Source organism: Sipha flava, unplaced genomic scaffold (genome assembly GCF_003268045.1).
Source record: "Sipha flava isolate LNK unplaced genomic scaffold, YSA_version1 102_pilon_pilon, whole genome shotgun sequence".
Taxonomy (NCBI): domain Eukaryota; kingdom Metazoa; phylum Arthropoda; class Insecta; order Hemiptera; family Aphididae; genus Sipha; species Sipha flava.
The window spans coordinates 153,001-171,200 of record NW_020271716.1 but is presented as its reverse complement, the minus strand read 5'-3'; positions in this window follow the sequence as shown (position 1 = coordinate 171,200).

Here is an 18,200-nt window from a genome sequence, read left to right as displayed (position 1 = left end):
ATTTTTAGTTATTTATAAACACTATAATGGACTAAATGTTGCATTTTTGATAACATAATAGACGCTAATAATCATAGAAAAGAGATTAGATTATTATTAGAGATTATTATGCTAATAATGTAATATACGTATGGTAGTGGAGTTAGTGGTCGCTAGTCGGCGAATGTCTATTTTGGTTGATGGTTTTTATTTTTATTTTTGTTCTGTCCAAAATGCGCCATTAGTTGTTACTGTTCTTACTAATCAGTAATGATCGTATTATTATGAACTATTTGGTGTTAATTGATCAACGAAATAATGTATATGTAATACCAAATACTCGCAGTGGGCAATATACTTAATAATTTGTGATCCTATTTCTATTAATTGTCATCATTTTATTTTCCTCTGAAGCCCCCCCCCCCCCCCCACAAATGTTTATATATATGGCAGCTGCTATACATAAACATGGACTTCGGCACCACTGATTATTTTTATGGAACAAATTATACGACATTGCAATATTTTTACTTAGTAACATTTTATTGTGATCGAAACTTAACATAGCAGCAACATTTTGTAACTTAGATTGCACAGTGGGTAGAGTGTGGAACGGTATATCGTGGTATAATTGACCTTGACGTGCGGTCTGATTGGTGTATGCGCGGGCACGGGCAGATAGATATCATTATAGATATTTGTATTTAATAATTAAATTTGTAGACGTTGGAATTTCTGTAGTGTGACTAGATAAGAAAAGTTGATTCTTGTAGTGTGATCACACTAATTTTTGTATTATTGATAATAAATAGTTATGCTGTAAAGTGTAAAAGTTTTGCTATTAATATCTCCACAGACTACATAGATAAAATGATACCGCCATAAAAACCCGCTTATAATTATATTGTGGTGTCCACAGTTTATACATAATTAATATAAACTATATATTTTATTGTAATAGTTACGTCCTTATGCAGTTTTTGAAGGAAGTTGAACTAAATATATAATGTTATAATCGTATATATCTCTTCTCAAAAGAGAACATACCGCTTTCACGCATGTAGACTGACGGCTGTCAACCGTGCCGAGGCCAATTTCTCCCACTTTCATTGAAACGAGACATCGATCACACATGACGGTCGCCGATCAAAGTTTGCCGACGAGTATACACCTAATTCAAAAAACTTATTTACAATTAATAGATATCTGACAGGCGCAGCGGCGTAGCATGTACAGTTATATAGGGATGCACCGGGTGTATAGCAGGCGCGCTCGTCGTGACCGGCGTTGCTTAGATAGGAGCTTTCGACAACTGGTGGGGGATGCGCGCCGCCGAACCAAAACCAGTCGCGCAAGCAGTATGTTCTCTTTTGAAAAGAGGTATAGTATAGACCCGTGGTTCTCAAACAGTGTGTCGCGACATACTAGTGTGTCACGTATTTCTTTGGAGTGTGTCGCCAAAATATTATTGATTAAAATTATAAGCTTTCAAAATATGAACGTATATTATTACGGAATTATAATGAAATAATAAAAGCCGCATATAAAAAAAAATTATAATGATATTCTTATTGATTCTTATTTTTTAGAAATATCATAAAATATAACGTTAAAATCTAAATTTTTTTGTTTCTCAAAATGATTCATTTTGAATTTCTCTGTAAATTCAATACACAGGAATAATAAGAATTGAAAACTTCGTTTTATTTTCAACATCGTACATGTCTGAATCAGCATATTTGATATTGGAAATAACAAAAAGCAAAAAAGATAATGACAGTAAATTATACGAAAGTTTGTTAACCATTTGCCCATGAATTGAAGACCTATGTAGGCCTGCATATTTATGAACTAATACGGTTTTTCATAAAACTTTCTTTAAACTTTTTAATTTCAATCAAGAAATTAAGAATTTTTTTTAAGTTTTAAATTTTTAAATAAAATTTCCAATAATAATAAAATCCACTAATTGTTTCAAGTGTGTCGCCATTTTTATAGATCTAAATTAGGGTGTCGTCATACAAAAAAGATTGAGAACCACTGGTATAGACGATTATAACCTAACCTATATATTGTATTTAGCATTATATATTATAAAGTATTGTTATAAAACAAATTCCAGTTGCCTCAATTTTTTGGCCAGCTCCTCTATCACTTCATCAACAGTAATTTCAACTTTCCTGTAGACAATTCTACAAATATGTAAGAATTTTAGTTTATTTTTTATTTTTTTGGAGAGGTCCTAGAGGGGAGTCTAGTACCCCTGGACCCTCCTCCCCATAAATACGCCACTGCTTAGAGTATAATATTAAATAATTTAAAATAATAATTAATAATACAAATTTATTTGAAGTACTAACATTGATTTTGGGGAAAAATTAAGAATGTCAATTGAAAATACCGCTGTGCGGTGGCGGTAAAATCGAGCATGCTGTGGTTTTTATAAATATCGCACAGCAATATTTTACCGCGGCCGAATTACCGCTGCAGTGTGCGGACTTCTGTTACAATACGTGTGTACAATTTTATCGCCAACGCCACCACCACCACCACCGCGGCAAAGTGTGGGGACTTTAATACGGGTTACGATACTAATTGAACGGCCAGGACTGCGAGCAGCACATATTGGTGAAGAATATTTTGTTACTTACCGTAAAACATAGTTACAAGTCGTTCTTTGTGAATATGTTTTACATGGACTACATTCAAAATAATTAGAAAAATGTTCATACTTCATTAAGGAGAATCAAACCAGATTCAAGTTTATTGGAAAGAGTTGTACTTTATCTTATTTGCCGGGTAGTGAGTATGTTGCCATTTAGATCAAGCTCTGCGTTTTTCAGCAATAAGTTGCCTTAATTATAGTGATAGATTGAGTGTTCGAGAATATTGTGGACTCTGGGTAGATGAGTCTATGGTTGCTTTTTGAATGCCATCAGAGAGTTTGACAGTTGCTTGGTTGACATCAGTAGAAGATTTTAATTTTATATTAGCTTCGTTTTAATAAGTATTAATAATAAATTATATAACAATTAATAAGTTTTGTTTGAGATTATATCCTTGAATCTGTTCCAGTTTGTAGTACCCGGAGTAATGGTTGGTCTATTTTTCTTCAAAGAGGCATGAGCTTCGATTAGTAGAAAGACAGGTGTATAATCAGAAGCTGGGTAATTTAGACTTATAATTTCAGTGGAAAAGCGATTTGGAGAATTGGTGATAAAGAAGTCAAAAGTGTCGGGATAACGGTTGCCATGTGAGGGTATCAGAAACAATGTTGCCGTCCATTTGATTAATTAATGTGTTAGATGTATAATAAGCGGTGGTGAAATAATTTTAATGGTTGAATTTTTATTTATTAGTGATTTGAGGATTTTGGTGATAGGCGTTGATGGATAATTAGATTTCATAATTTCATAATTATGTAGATAATTATAATATAGATATTTATATAGGTAATTTATAGGTTGGCTTTGTGGAATGTTTTAATGTAATTTATGTCTTATTCTGAAACAATTTAGTATGATTTCTTGTCTTCTGAAACTATTTAAGGAAGGAGGCCATGGCAGAAATGACTGTTTAATTTCATTGAGTTTAGTAGTCCGTTTTGACCAATAATGTTGCTACTTTAGAGGTATGATATACTTTTTTTTTGCATCGGAATAGGAGAAGCCCATTAGTGAAACCCAAAAGCTCATTATAGTGAGACTTTTAGGCGAGTTATGTGAAAGTTTTGCGGCCTCCACTAGCTTTTACGTTGCCTACTATGTCCGGGTATCTACATTAGGATGACCATGTGAAGAAAATAAAAAAACGTGACAGCTGTCATTTCTCCCCCACCCCAAAATAAAAAACCCTCATCCATATACATTCTTACATATTCACACAAATCTCGAGAGTTAAAGTCTAAATTTGTGTCATATCAACAAATTATTTTCTTTTTTATTTACCCTTTTTTCAGTAAAATAACCTAGACAATAAAATATTTTCTTTTAATTATTCATCAAACAACACAATGTAGCATTTCGAAACTATTATATTTTTTAAATAATATGGAAATAACGGGATTAAAACGGGACAATCTTCTAAAAACGGGACAAAAAGCGTCACATTCGAATTTTGTCGGGACAACGGGACGTTATGATCAAAAAAGGGACAATCCCGTTATAAACGCGACGTCTGGTCACCCTAATCTACATAAATGATATGTGTTTACCAACATATCCTGCAAAGTGACAGGAGTTTTGAATGTTCCTTGCTATATCTGTAGGTGTGTATGTTTTGTAAACTTGATAGTGCGCCTAGGGAATTGGATAGTATGATAAAACGTTTGGTCGTCACCTGATTGAATAAAATATTTAACTGCTTCAAGTATGACTATAAATTCGGTTGTATATATTGAACATTTATCTGATAGTTTAAGTTGAATTACAGTTTCGCCACATATGATAGCTGCTCCTACTCTTTGGTCAATTATCGATGCGTCTGTGTAAATTTGTGTATGTGGTTGAGAGCTTGGGCTATTATTTCTTTAAAATAATAGTTGTACACGTTGGGATTCGTATCCTTTTTTGGGAGTTGGTAAAGTTTAAGGTTAATATCTAGAGAGATGGACCATGGTGATTGAATACTAAGTGCTAAAGGTATAATCTGATCTAGTTCGAATATATCCTGTTTGTTTTAAAAGATTGTTTTAGGGGAATAGAAGATTTCTTGTGGGATTCTGGCTGCTAAGAGTGATTTCCGTTCTGCCCATCTCAATGTAAAAAAGGATTCACAAGTAATGTTACATATGCTGTCTATGGGGCTGGATCAGAAGGCCCCTATTAACAGTCACAAATCTGAATTATGGATAGTTTCGAGCATTTTTAGGTTTCTTTTTTATTAAATTGAGTCCATTAAAGCAAGTTTGTTTTAGATATATAATTTATAGTATCCAAGACCATTAAGAGTCAAATGTTATTCCGAGAATTTTGATATTTTTTTTATTTTTTATTACATGTTTGCCCATTTTAATTGAGATTTTATTTTTATTTTTATTGTTGAAAACTGTGACTTGGGGTTTTCGATTTATAGGATAATGAATAACTAATTAGTTATAATTTATATCAACCAAGGTTAACGAACTACTATATTATAATTTATGTAAATGGTTGTAAATTAGGTTTGTTAACTGTATAAATGCTTGAAATATGGTGTATTAGTATTCATTTTATTTTATTATACATCTGTTATTATTTATCAGTTGGATACTTATTAGCCATTTATTATTATTTTTATTCGTTATGTTTTTTGAAGGTAAAGTGGCATTGTTATTTTTCTTATTCTAGTTACTCATATTTATATTTATAACGATTGTTGTCTGTTGGAGTTAATTTGTTTTTTTTTTAATTGAAATACCTCTTGAAACAGATGATGATGATTATGATTTATTTTTACAAGTTTCAAAGATTAAACATTAAAGTTTTAAATTATTAATTACCATTTACATTAAGTATAAAAACTTGTTATATTTTTAATATTTAATAATTTAATATGTTTATGTTTATCAAATGTTACATTTTATTTTTGTTTTAATTAAGAAAATGCATTTATTCATTTTTTTTATCTTTTTCGTTATTAACTGTTTAGTATTAAACATTAATAATTAAAACTTGTTATATTTTTAATATTTAATAATTTATTGTATGTATGCTTATCAAATGTTACATTTTATGTTATTAATAAAACTTAATACATATATACATATAATTTAGTTAAAATTTGATGGCTTAAAATTAATACATTTTTGATATAAATAAAAAAAAATTGTACATACTAATTTAAATTTATAACCCATTGGTATCTTATAGTTCTTCCATTCTCTCATTATTTCCTGGGTTGTTGTGGCCTTTTGAATTTCATTTAATCAATGATTGACAGTTGAACTCCAATGCCGCTCAAGTTCTGGAAGACTACAGTTGTCATGGTTAATTTGATTTAAAATTAATTGTATATTTTCTTCTGATTCTGTTATAAATTATTAAAATAATATTTTTATTTATAATAAATATTATGATGTATATTATTTTTTAAATATATTTACCATAGTTATTGGTAGTCCATCTATTAAAGTACGATTCCTTAGGACGCGACTGCCGCAGTGCGGCCGAGATTTTGGACGCACCGATATTACTTTACTTATTTTTAAATAGAAACGGATTTCCTAGACCGCCGCAGATGCGCGCGACAGTCGCATGCGTCAATAGACACGTTGCGATGACTGCTTTGAAGGCAGTCAGATCACACGAGACGCGCGGCCAGCATAAGCAAATATATTATTATTTAATTAATAATTATAATTATTAGCTTCTTTTTCCACAATATGTTATCAAAATTACTTTTTCCGTACGAAGAAGATGTAATGTTGGTTGAATTGGTCAGCAATCACCCTTGCTTGTTTGATTTAAAACATCAAGCATACTTTTTCTGCAGATTAAGTGACATGATATTTACGTCCTACACTGCACTATATATAATATTTTAGGTATTCACTATACACAATAAAATTAATAATTAATAATACACTGTTGACTGTTGAAACGTAGAAAAACAACTGAAGGGCTCTAATAAATAATATTTTATTTTGTATGAAAAATATGAGCAGTGCGTCTCTCACGGCTGCGTTTTAAGTTTTTAAGAAATCCGGGATCGGTCGCGAGTCCAAAATATCGGCCGCACTGCGGCAGCCGCGTTGGCCGCTCATCTACTGACACGCCCTAAGGAATCGCATCTTTATAACTCATATTTTTAGTTGATTTGTCCATTGTTTGAGTTTTGGCTACATACTTTGAAATTAATTCGTTTTCAAAGTTCTCATTGTCTTGTACTATTTACAATACATCTTTCCTTTAGGTTGTTCTTTGATTGAATTCGATTGGTCTTTGATAAAATAATTTTCCTACGAAATTGAATGAATTAAATTATTGATCATATATGTTATACATTTATTTATTCATATCAAACCTTTAATGCAGATGGAAAAATTTACTGTATTTGGTTTGCAATATTTTCAGTTTATACCACAGGTATTAATATATTTTTGTTATTAATTCTTGAATTATTATTTCAACTAATAAAGTTCTTATGTTGTCATTCAAACTGTTGTGATTTTTATAATAATAAACTATCATAGCACCTCGAGTAGAATTCAATAAATTGCATTGTTCAATGTTTCCAAGGTTTGAAGGTTTACATTGAGATTGAGTTCTACTTTAATTTTTAGCTGATGATAAAATTTCCAATGCAGACAAATTTAAAGAAGATGAAATAATGGGAAATTTTTATATTTTTATTTGATTCATTGAGTCTAGTATAACATTTTTGCCATATTTCAACGTTGTACTTAAAATTTATCTGAATTCCCAAATTAAATTGTTTGACTGATAAAGATATTTCAGATGAATTTATCTTTGATATAGTGGTTATGCCCACTAGTTTAGCTAGGTACGTATAAAATAAAAGATACAAATTTAACACTTCATTAAAATTGATTAAAAGTATTAAAAAAATATTTCATTAAATCTTGTGCTATTTTATGATTCCGGATATCATCTCCAGCAAACTTTACTTCAAACTTTTAGTGGTTATGAAACGGTTTTAAAACGGCCTTGAGAATACATAAATTATATGACTTCACTTACGCTGTTATATATTACAGTTTTATTTTGTAATTTATTGCAGGTAACTTTCATGAACTCCAGTTGAACATCTTAAATTGTACTAATATTATATTAATATATAATTTATTATGTGAATATTTATTGTTAACATACTTTATTTGAAAATTTTTTAAGCATAAGTTATATTTATACTAACATTTATATGTTTTTATTAATTAAGTATACTTGCGGTATTTATATAGTATGTTATTCAATACGTATCTAGTATTTAGTAATTAGTATCAATACTAATTGCTGTATTCAACATATTGTACTTGTATTAAATTAAAGATAAATTTTAAAAGATTGAAGTTTTGTTTGTTTTTGAAAATGTTCATTGGCTAAAAAATTAATATTGATGGTATTTTATTAAAATGTATAATTAAAAATATATTACTCTAAATAAAACCACACACGGTTTTCCGTGCCCAAGTTTAAATAATATTTACGTAAGTAAATAAATATATTTTATTATACTACGAAATTACATTTGTTTGATATTCGCCTAAGAACTAATGATGTACACAAGTATTGGAAAAATACTAAACAGATACATTTTCTGATCAAAGAAATCATCGTCAAAAAATTCTGAAGATTAGCATAGGTTGTATTATGTGGTGAATGGTGACAATTATTCGAATGATATGAGATTAAAGTATAATTTTTCATAAAACAAATAGGTAAAATGAATAATCAGTTATTGTAGTTTGATTTAAATGTTATGTACAACTTTTTACATAGTATATTTAATTATTATTTATTAATATTTCTATATTGGTTTCTTCGATCATACATTTATAGAAGTTTAATTAATTATGTACACACACATAAATATAAATACATGGTCGAAGAAACCAATTTAATAATATATTGTTTAGTATAATATAATCTTTTATTTTTATTTGTGTTTGTACATAATTAATTAGATTTAAAAAGAAGTAATTATAAAGGACACTATACATAAAACAATTTGTTGGCGAACAGAAGGGTAGAATATAAGTTTTCTCGCAAGCCCTTTCAGTTTTTTACTCTCGTGTGGAGCATGGCTAAGTGACATTGAGTATGTGAAATGGTCGCAAGTTGCTAAGTATTGAAAACTATGCACTATACACTATATAAACACCGCAGTGGCGAAGTACAATATTAGTACAGCAGAACACCATTTATCCAAACTACACTAAACTAGTAATAGGGTTCGGATAGTCAACAATACCGGTTAAATGGGTAATAATAAACTTGTAAGTAGTCAAATATATTAATATAGGGTGTTTCAAAAAGAATGCTGAATTTAAATTTGCTATAAATTAAATTGATTTATTCTAAAAAAACTTAACAAATACATCATTCTCTTCAGAAAAAGTTAAGGTTTAACAGTGAAAAACAATATCGGGTATATGACCCTCCATACTAACCCTACAGGCGATTATTATTTCCATAAAATATACCATCACTGAATAACACATTGCCCCATCAAGTTCTTTGATGACATGACGAATTTCTTGTTTAAGTTCTAAAACATTTCGAACTTTGTTCTGGTAAACTTATGACTTTGTGTGTCCCTGAAATCAAGCTACCTGAAAATATATTACAATATCACTAATATTATATTATTTAATGTATTAATATTAAACGAAGTAGTGGGATTTTTTTCTTATAGATTTACATAAACGAAAATGTTCTTCTATTTTTCATACAATATAAACGAGATTCATGAAAAATAAAAAATGAAACATTATATTATGCATATTAGTAGAAAATATCACCAAAACTTAAAACATAGTTCTAAAAATCTAAAATATTTCAAATATGCAATAAATAGCAATATAAAATTTAATTTTTAGAGTTCTATAAAACAAAATTAAAGCACTGTGATATTTTTATCAGTATTCCATAATAATTAGCAAATGCTATAAAATCAGTGTCCTGATTATAGCTATATACCGTTATTATTTGCAATTGCCATTTATTATATGGTCCCATTAATCGTCAATACATGAGCATAGAAAAACACAGTAGAAATAAAATTAGAATATAGATTCCAAATTTTTTTTATAGTAATACATAGAAGTATCATATATAGTCTACGCTTTAGTAGACATGCGAAATGGTTTCCTTATACCTACGATGATACCATGTATAGAAATAGAAAATTATTTTTTTCTCAACGATATAATTATTAAAATTAGCATAAGCAATAACTTAAAAAATAAAATGTCACATACCCCTGGTCAGCCGCACTCACTAAACAAATTATTCAATAAAAAAATACGACGATCATTCGCGAGGACTGCAGAAATATTTTGCAGGTAAAGTTTCCTATTTCTTCCCTTTATAAACCAATGATAAATCGTCGTTTGGACGAACGAGAATTATGGTAATTGTTACGTTTCGATGATGAGATCGTTGGACTTGACGATTTTACATGAACATCCATATTTCATATAAATAAACTAAGATAGTTAAAATTATTCAAAATGCGTTATAAATGTTAAAACTATATATTACAGAAAATGAGACGCAGATCCAGGCTCTTTATTTAAGGAAGAGCTATTTAATTGTAAACGATATTTATTACACACTTACTAGTGAATATATTTTGCAACCATATTTTATAAAACATAAAAAATTGTATAATACCTAATTACACCAATCAATAACTATATAATAATTTATAATTTAGTTCTTTCTTTTAATATTAAACAAAACTGAATTTTTCCTTCATTAATACAATATAGTCTTAATAATCCAATACATATATGATCATATAAAAACAACTAGGTAGTAAACTTTTAAGAAATCGGATGAAAACATAACTTATTCATTTATCAATTAACATACAATTTTTTATTTAGTTTTGATAATTAATTATGAAATAGTTCAATTTATTTAGGTACTAATAATTATTATTATCAACAAGCTTACTATTTTTGTTGAAATTTCAAAAATATTATCTAAAAATAAAATGATAATGGAATGTAGTAAAAATATGTCAGATTACTTTCGGTGCCGGATTGACGTAGTAACAGATTATCAAGACTATACACTGTATATGTTTAAGTAAAAAAAATTATGAAAAAATATTTATGACATCATAAATATTAATAAATAATTATAATAAATACATAAATATATATTTTTTTATGATTTTATATTAATTTCCTGGTGAATGATTGATAGTTGAGCCGTAGGATTGCGTTTCTGACACGAAATCGGTCTTCAAATTACTTCAAATCCATAAACTAATAAACATATTGCATTAATATTTTAATTGATAAACACAAATATTATACATTTATAATTGTCATTTTGTGGATATTAAAAAAATATTCAAAATATTATTAAGTGATTTTTTGTGGTATTTTGGTCGAAATTACATTTTTAGGATATCCGGACTCTGATAATTATTTAATTTTGTTTGTAATTATTTGATTGTGAACATAACAATTTAGTCAACTGGTACTGGTACTAAAAGTAATAAAAGAGTTTTATGGTAACAAATATTTATTTACATTATAAAATAATTTTCTTAAGGAAGATTGTGTTAATTAGCAATAGGCAACAGCTAATATATAATATAACGAATACGGCGAAATCATATTTTACAGTCTTTATTTTAGATTTTTCACTGTTACAACTTAAAGAATAAGAAAATATATATAATATGCATTTAATAACCAATGACTTTTTTTTTTATCGAGATATGACTGTTCCGACTATGTCCTTTTATCCATGTTTGCAAAAAATAATATGAAAAAGTGTATTTAATAAATACGTTCAGAAAAGATGAACATAAACAATGTTAAAATAGAACTTTAATCTTCAGTGTGTCAGTTAGTTAAATGGAGAAGTAAATTTATAAGTACACAATGTTAACACCAACAACCGTAATTTCTTTTGCCTTGTAACTGAAATGTCTAAAATCAACAGAATTAAACCTAACTCAAACGTAAGCATAAAAATATTTTTTATGGACTACGTTTCCCGCTACTAAATTTACTCGTGTAAATAGATATTATATAAATGATGATTAATATTACTATGCAAAACCCTTGATTGTTAATTTGTGTAAAATTATACTTTACCAACTTAATCGATATTAAATTAATGACTACAATAATATCTAATTTAAATTTAAATTTTAAAATTTAGAACAAAATTAACATCTAGTTAAAATTTTATAAATAATATTAATTTAAATTGTTGACTAATATTTTCGAAACTTTTATATTTATCGTTTAATATTTAAATAATACATATATTTCTTGTAACTGTTTATTTTGATTTTTTTTTTTTTTTAATTTCTCATACATTTCTTTTATATTTGACTATTTTTATCATATTTTAACTTACTGTAAGTACACCTTAAATATTCTCTCCCAAATTCTCAGAAAAATAATTGACAATGATTATATTAAAACATACAACAAGAAAATTATCATATAATATTAATTATTAATTTTATATTCTCTTTCATTGACTTGGAATTTTATTTATGAAATTAATATATTTATAAAGTCCATAATTTTCTTTATTATTTATATTATGTATAATAATATAAAATGTATTGTCTGTACGCTTTAACCATATTGGTTTCTTTTCATTACTAAAATATTTAGATTTGAATAGTACATTTTTTAATTCAATTCTATAAACATAGTACAATAATAATAATATGATATTAATTATTCAATACATTTTTTAAATTAAATATACCATTTTTATGACTTCATATTTTTTTCTTCAACATTTATATAAATAATATACCATATCCATTATTTATACTGTACACTGAATATAAGCCATTTTGATAATTTTTCCATTACTTGATTTCTCATATACATGTCAATTTTTTTTATTTTCATTTAAGTAATTATAAAAATATGACTGTAAAAACTATTCGTTTCATACGAATAATAATTGATAAATAAACTGAAAGTTTAAAGGCGTAACATTTTAAATTAAAATAACAAAAACAAAGTTGAAATTATACAAGAATAAATATAATACAATGTAATAATAATACGTTATTTTAACAATAACGCAAGAATTTGAATTGAAAAGAAAACCTACAGATTTCGACAAGATTAATAAAGAATTCAAAATAAGAATATACCAAACAAGAAATGTTGAAACGGCATAAAACGAATATATATACATGGAAAATGGTGTCAAAACGATATAGTTTTATTTTTTTTTTATACTAGAGAGAGGAGTTGATATGATCGAATGGCCATTTAATATTTGACAAATATTGGTGCACATAGTAGATGTTTCAAAAGTGATAAACACTTCTAAGACAGTTAAAATTTAACATTTCTTTTCAACGATACACGTTGCAGTCATATAATTATTTATGATTTATAAATTTAAAACTTTGTATTCTTGTATTCGTTGTGTGTAATTTACACTATAAAGTATAAGTTATAAACACTAAACTTATAGCATTATTATAATATAATATTATGTATGTATATATAGGAATATAAAACAGTATAATACAATTAATTATCTGAAAAGTAGTAAAAATATTTATTTTTGATGATGCATTATATTCGTTACATTTTGAACGAAATGTCCTATTTTCTACTATTTTCTATTTCCTATTTTCTACTGAAATATAAAATATCAGACTTTCGTATGTATGACATATTTGATAAAAACCCAAAGGTTTTTCAGATTGCATCTGATAGGTAGGTATAATACAATGCATTAAGGGACCTCGCTACAATCATCAATTTTAACTCAAAAGACTTTAATTTTCGACAAAATTAAAGTTAGTTTACGTTTCCGATTTTAATTCTGAAAAAAAAAATTGAACTCAACAGAAAATTGTCAATTGGTCGTACGAAACACTTTGAAAACATTAATCTTATATTATTGTAAACTGTAATTAAAAATTTGAAAATATGACTTTTTACAAATTATAATTAAAATTAAAAACAGAAAGTGGTTCCGTACGATTTACAAACATTTTTAAGCCGAATTAAAATATTTTTTCGGAATCAAAATCAGACAACATTAACTAACTTTAATTTTGTCAAAACAATAAGTGAGTTGTTGTAAAATTCGTATATTAAATTTTATAATATCATTTTCGAGTTTGACTTGTGCATGCGCGTACGAGAGTGACATACGTCGGCGGCTGCCGTCAGTGCATAACAGCCGTCGTACGATGTACAATATTACTAAGAAACGAAAAATAAAACTAATATTGTAATAATTAATGACTATCCACCAGAGAATTAATAATATAACCAATCAGTGGTATATATAGAGGGGGTGCCTGTAGGCTATAGCCCCCCCTAAATGTTTTAAAAAACTTAAAGATTATTTTAAACGTATGTTATATTTTAATGATGCCTTATGCTTATTTAGAATTTGCATCCAACGTCAAATCGTTATGGGACATTCTGTAAATGAAATGTAGATAAGTACCTACTGTGTCTTGTTAGTAATTCTTATATAGTAGTGGTAATTTAACTCTGTCCATAGTAGCCCCTCCCGAAAATATTTTCTATATACGCCATTGTAACCAATAATCAGAATCTAATCACTATACTAATGTCGTGGTAGTCGTGGGACAATATAATACAAATTAGTAAATTACACTCAATTTTTGTTTGGCCGTCAGACGTCAGTCGTCAAGTATAGTTTTGGGTAGTGCAAATTTTAAATTTATTGTGTTTCTTTTAGTATTTATATCACAATACAATGGGTAAAAATTGGCATTGTAGTGCGAAAACCACTATTCGTCAAAACGAATGTATGGTAATATTGCATCTTTACTAAAATTATCTAACATTTTTAATAATGTACGTTTTAAATGATAAATGCATGTGTCATGAATCATAATTATTAATAATATTTTATAATAATTTATTTATTATTTTACTAATATGAATTTAAATTTTATAAATGTTTTTATATATTTTTATTACTAATTATATATTTTATACAATCTATTCTGGTTAAACCAAATAAATCAAAATTACAATATCACAAAGAAAACTGCACTTAAGAATAACGCAGGTGTGCACCTAAAATAAATTTGAAATAATGATACAAAATAATGTCAATTATACAAAAAAATTGAAGTATTACACTACATAATATGTTTCTTTTTTTTCAATATTTAATTTTATAAAAATAATATAAAACAAAACATTTTTTCAAAACAAGAGTAAAAAATTTATAAAATGCACTAAAATTTCTAAAAATTGATGTTACAATCGAGAATTACTGAAATATTGAAAATATGCAAAATAAAATTTGTACCATTGCATTCTGTGTGGAATAAGTCAAATTTCTATAAAAATCATCCTCGAATACAAATATTACATAAAAAGATGCAAATGCATCAAGTTCCGGTACCTATTAATTACTATTCTAATATAAAAAACAAATTACATTGTTATAGTTTCAATTAATATTGAAATAAATTAATAAGCTAATAAGTTTACTCGTAGGTAAGTTTACCTATATACCTATGGAAATTTTGAGAAAAGAAAAACAAAGAAGACAAAACCAATCAAGATCCAAAACTAAACAATTTCGGAAACAATTATTTAAAATTGGAACATATATTTCATACGGGAATGAAGCCAGAAAACCGGATATGGACGAGAAAGAATTTTCCAAACAAAAAGAGGAAGTGCTAAATGAAATAAGATTTCTGGTGAAAAACCGTGAAGAAATTGAATGACAGGCTATTAACTAATATAAAAACATAAAGTGATTTGAAACTAGGAGGAAACTTTTATCTACCTCCAACTTCGGTAAAATTATTAATCGTCGACTTGGCACTGGTTGCAAAAATGTAGTCAAAAGTATATTGTGTATAACACAATTCACTGCTCCTCAAATTTAATGAATGTATTATCTATCAATAGTATTGTTCATAAATTATAAATTAATAGTTTACTTCATTAAAAAGAAATCTTGATAAAATATTTAAATTTAAGCATTTATTATTTATTCTATGATATTTCTATTACAAATAATACTAGTTACTACATTATAATAAAAATAGTCCTAAACTATATTTTAATATATTATACTAATATAGTTATACTTGAACTATTTATCAAAATATATACAATATGTCAATATACCTATTTATATTATCTGTCGAACAAATAATAATAATAATAATCTAAAAAATGATCCTGATTTATATATTATTTATACATATTATCTACATTGTAAATAAAAATAAATGTATTATTTCTATTTGGTATCAAGTATTTTTATTTCATAAGAGTAAGCAAATAAAATAATACGTAGGTATATTTTTATATAATAGTATAAATCAATTTCGTAAAATTTCGTATTGCACCGATTGGTGCTTATGGTTTTGTTATGCCAAATCATACTATTGATGGCATTCATTTTGGGAACACTGGACACCTTGTATGTTCAATTTAATTCTACTTACAATAAACATGTGCAAGTTAAAAAAAGAAAATAATTTTGATCTACAGCAAATTGGTACAGCCTTTAAAATTGATTATATACAGTTTGATAGTTAAAGGTAAGAGATTATATAAGGCGCACAGTGGTTGGTAATTTAATTTTAGTCGGACAAAATGGAAAAATAGTAGGATAAAAATGAGATACACCTATTTCACTTGATATTATATCTATTACACTATAAATATTAACATTTATTAGCCTCTGGGATGCTAAGCAGTGTTGGGACTTATCTAGATAAATTTATTTAGATAAATTATCTAGATAGATTTTTTGTCATCTTTTATCTTATCTAGATAAATAACGCTAAGTTATCTAATTACTTATCTAAGATAAAATGTTTACTTATCTAGATAATTGTCTGAATTCTTGCCAAGATTAGAGTTATTTTTATTTTTGTATGGAGACGAATTCAATAAATCAGCGATCATCAAAATCGGTCCAGCCGTTTTTGAATTATAAATTCTGTAATTAACCCGACTTTTTTTTATATATATAGATTTTGTATTCGTGTATTATTAATAAGTAATTATTATTTCTTGGTATGAAATTTTGTTTGTATTTTTATGTCGAAAAAATATCTTTGGTATTTTTAAACTTAATTTCTTATTTTTCCATGGAAGTTCCAAATATAGTTATTATTATTATATATATTTGATTTTAGTATACACTCATAACTCATACACTGAATAGTCAATACTTCAGTCTTGGAACCCGTAAGGTCGTAACTACTTATAGAATAATGAAAATCATCAAATTGAGATTATATAGAAAACAACATTGTTAACTTAAAATAATCTCTTATGTATTCTGTATTCATCCTGATACTAAGCAATTTTCATTGTTTTTTTTTTCTTTTTTGGTGTCACATTTTAGTGATTAATTATCATTAAATACTGTGCTTTATATATAAATACTGCTTAATGGTACACTACATTACTACAATATACATTTAACACTTAGGTACCTATTGATAATAATGATTATAATTGTGTTTTTATAGATATAATAACAAATATGAATTATTGATCAACAAATAACATTTTTTGAACATATATTTTTTTTTCTAGATAAAAATGAAATTATCTTTTTCTAGATATTTTAATTTTTTTTATCTATTATCTTTATCTAGATGAATTTGGACATATTATCTTTCATTTTTATCTAGATAAATTTTGCATTATTTATTCCCAACACTGATGCTAAGGTAGCGATAACCACTTTAAAAACACTATAAATGTAGAAATATTAGAGCCAAAATGTATAATATACGGTTGATTGAAAGAATATAAATTCATTTTATATTCATATTCATATTCATATTCATATTCATATTCATATTCTAATGTTTAACATTTTTTTAAAATGCAATAAATATTACTATTATTTCTTCACAGGTTGTGTTCAGAGTATCTTTACAATTTATCAAGAATTAAACCAGTAATTATGATTTAAAAATGGACTTAAATTCAAGTAAAGTTTAAATTCATATTTTACTTTTAAATACATACTGTATATATATATATTACATTACTATTTAAAACCTTCATTAGTGTTTTTTTTTAAATTGGATAGAATTTATATAAAAAGCAATCTAAAATGATCATATAAATTAGTATAGGTCTTATACCACAATTTCTTACCATTTCAATGACATTATTTTAATTTGCATCGAGTTGCGTCCGTAATTAACAAAATGGATTTCTCTAGATATTTTGGTGGTTTAAAGGTTATTGTTGTTACATTTCAGTTGGCGATAAAGATATCCAAATCGTGTACAATGATTTGTTCTTATGCTTAAGAAAAAAAATGCCCCTGGATCCAAGAACTGTGAAGTCCAACCAACATTTACTTAAATATATTAAAAATATATATAAAGATGATAATTGGGAAGAGACGTATGAAAATTTAGTTTTGCAATACATTTCCAATTTCACAGCCAGTTTAAGCTAATTTTGGATAAAAAACTTACGGAATGTGCACAGATTTAATGAATCCATCATTGATTGGCTAAAAAAAATATTTGTTATACCACTAATTATACCATTAATACTA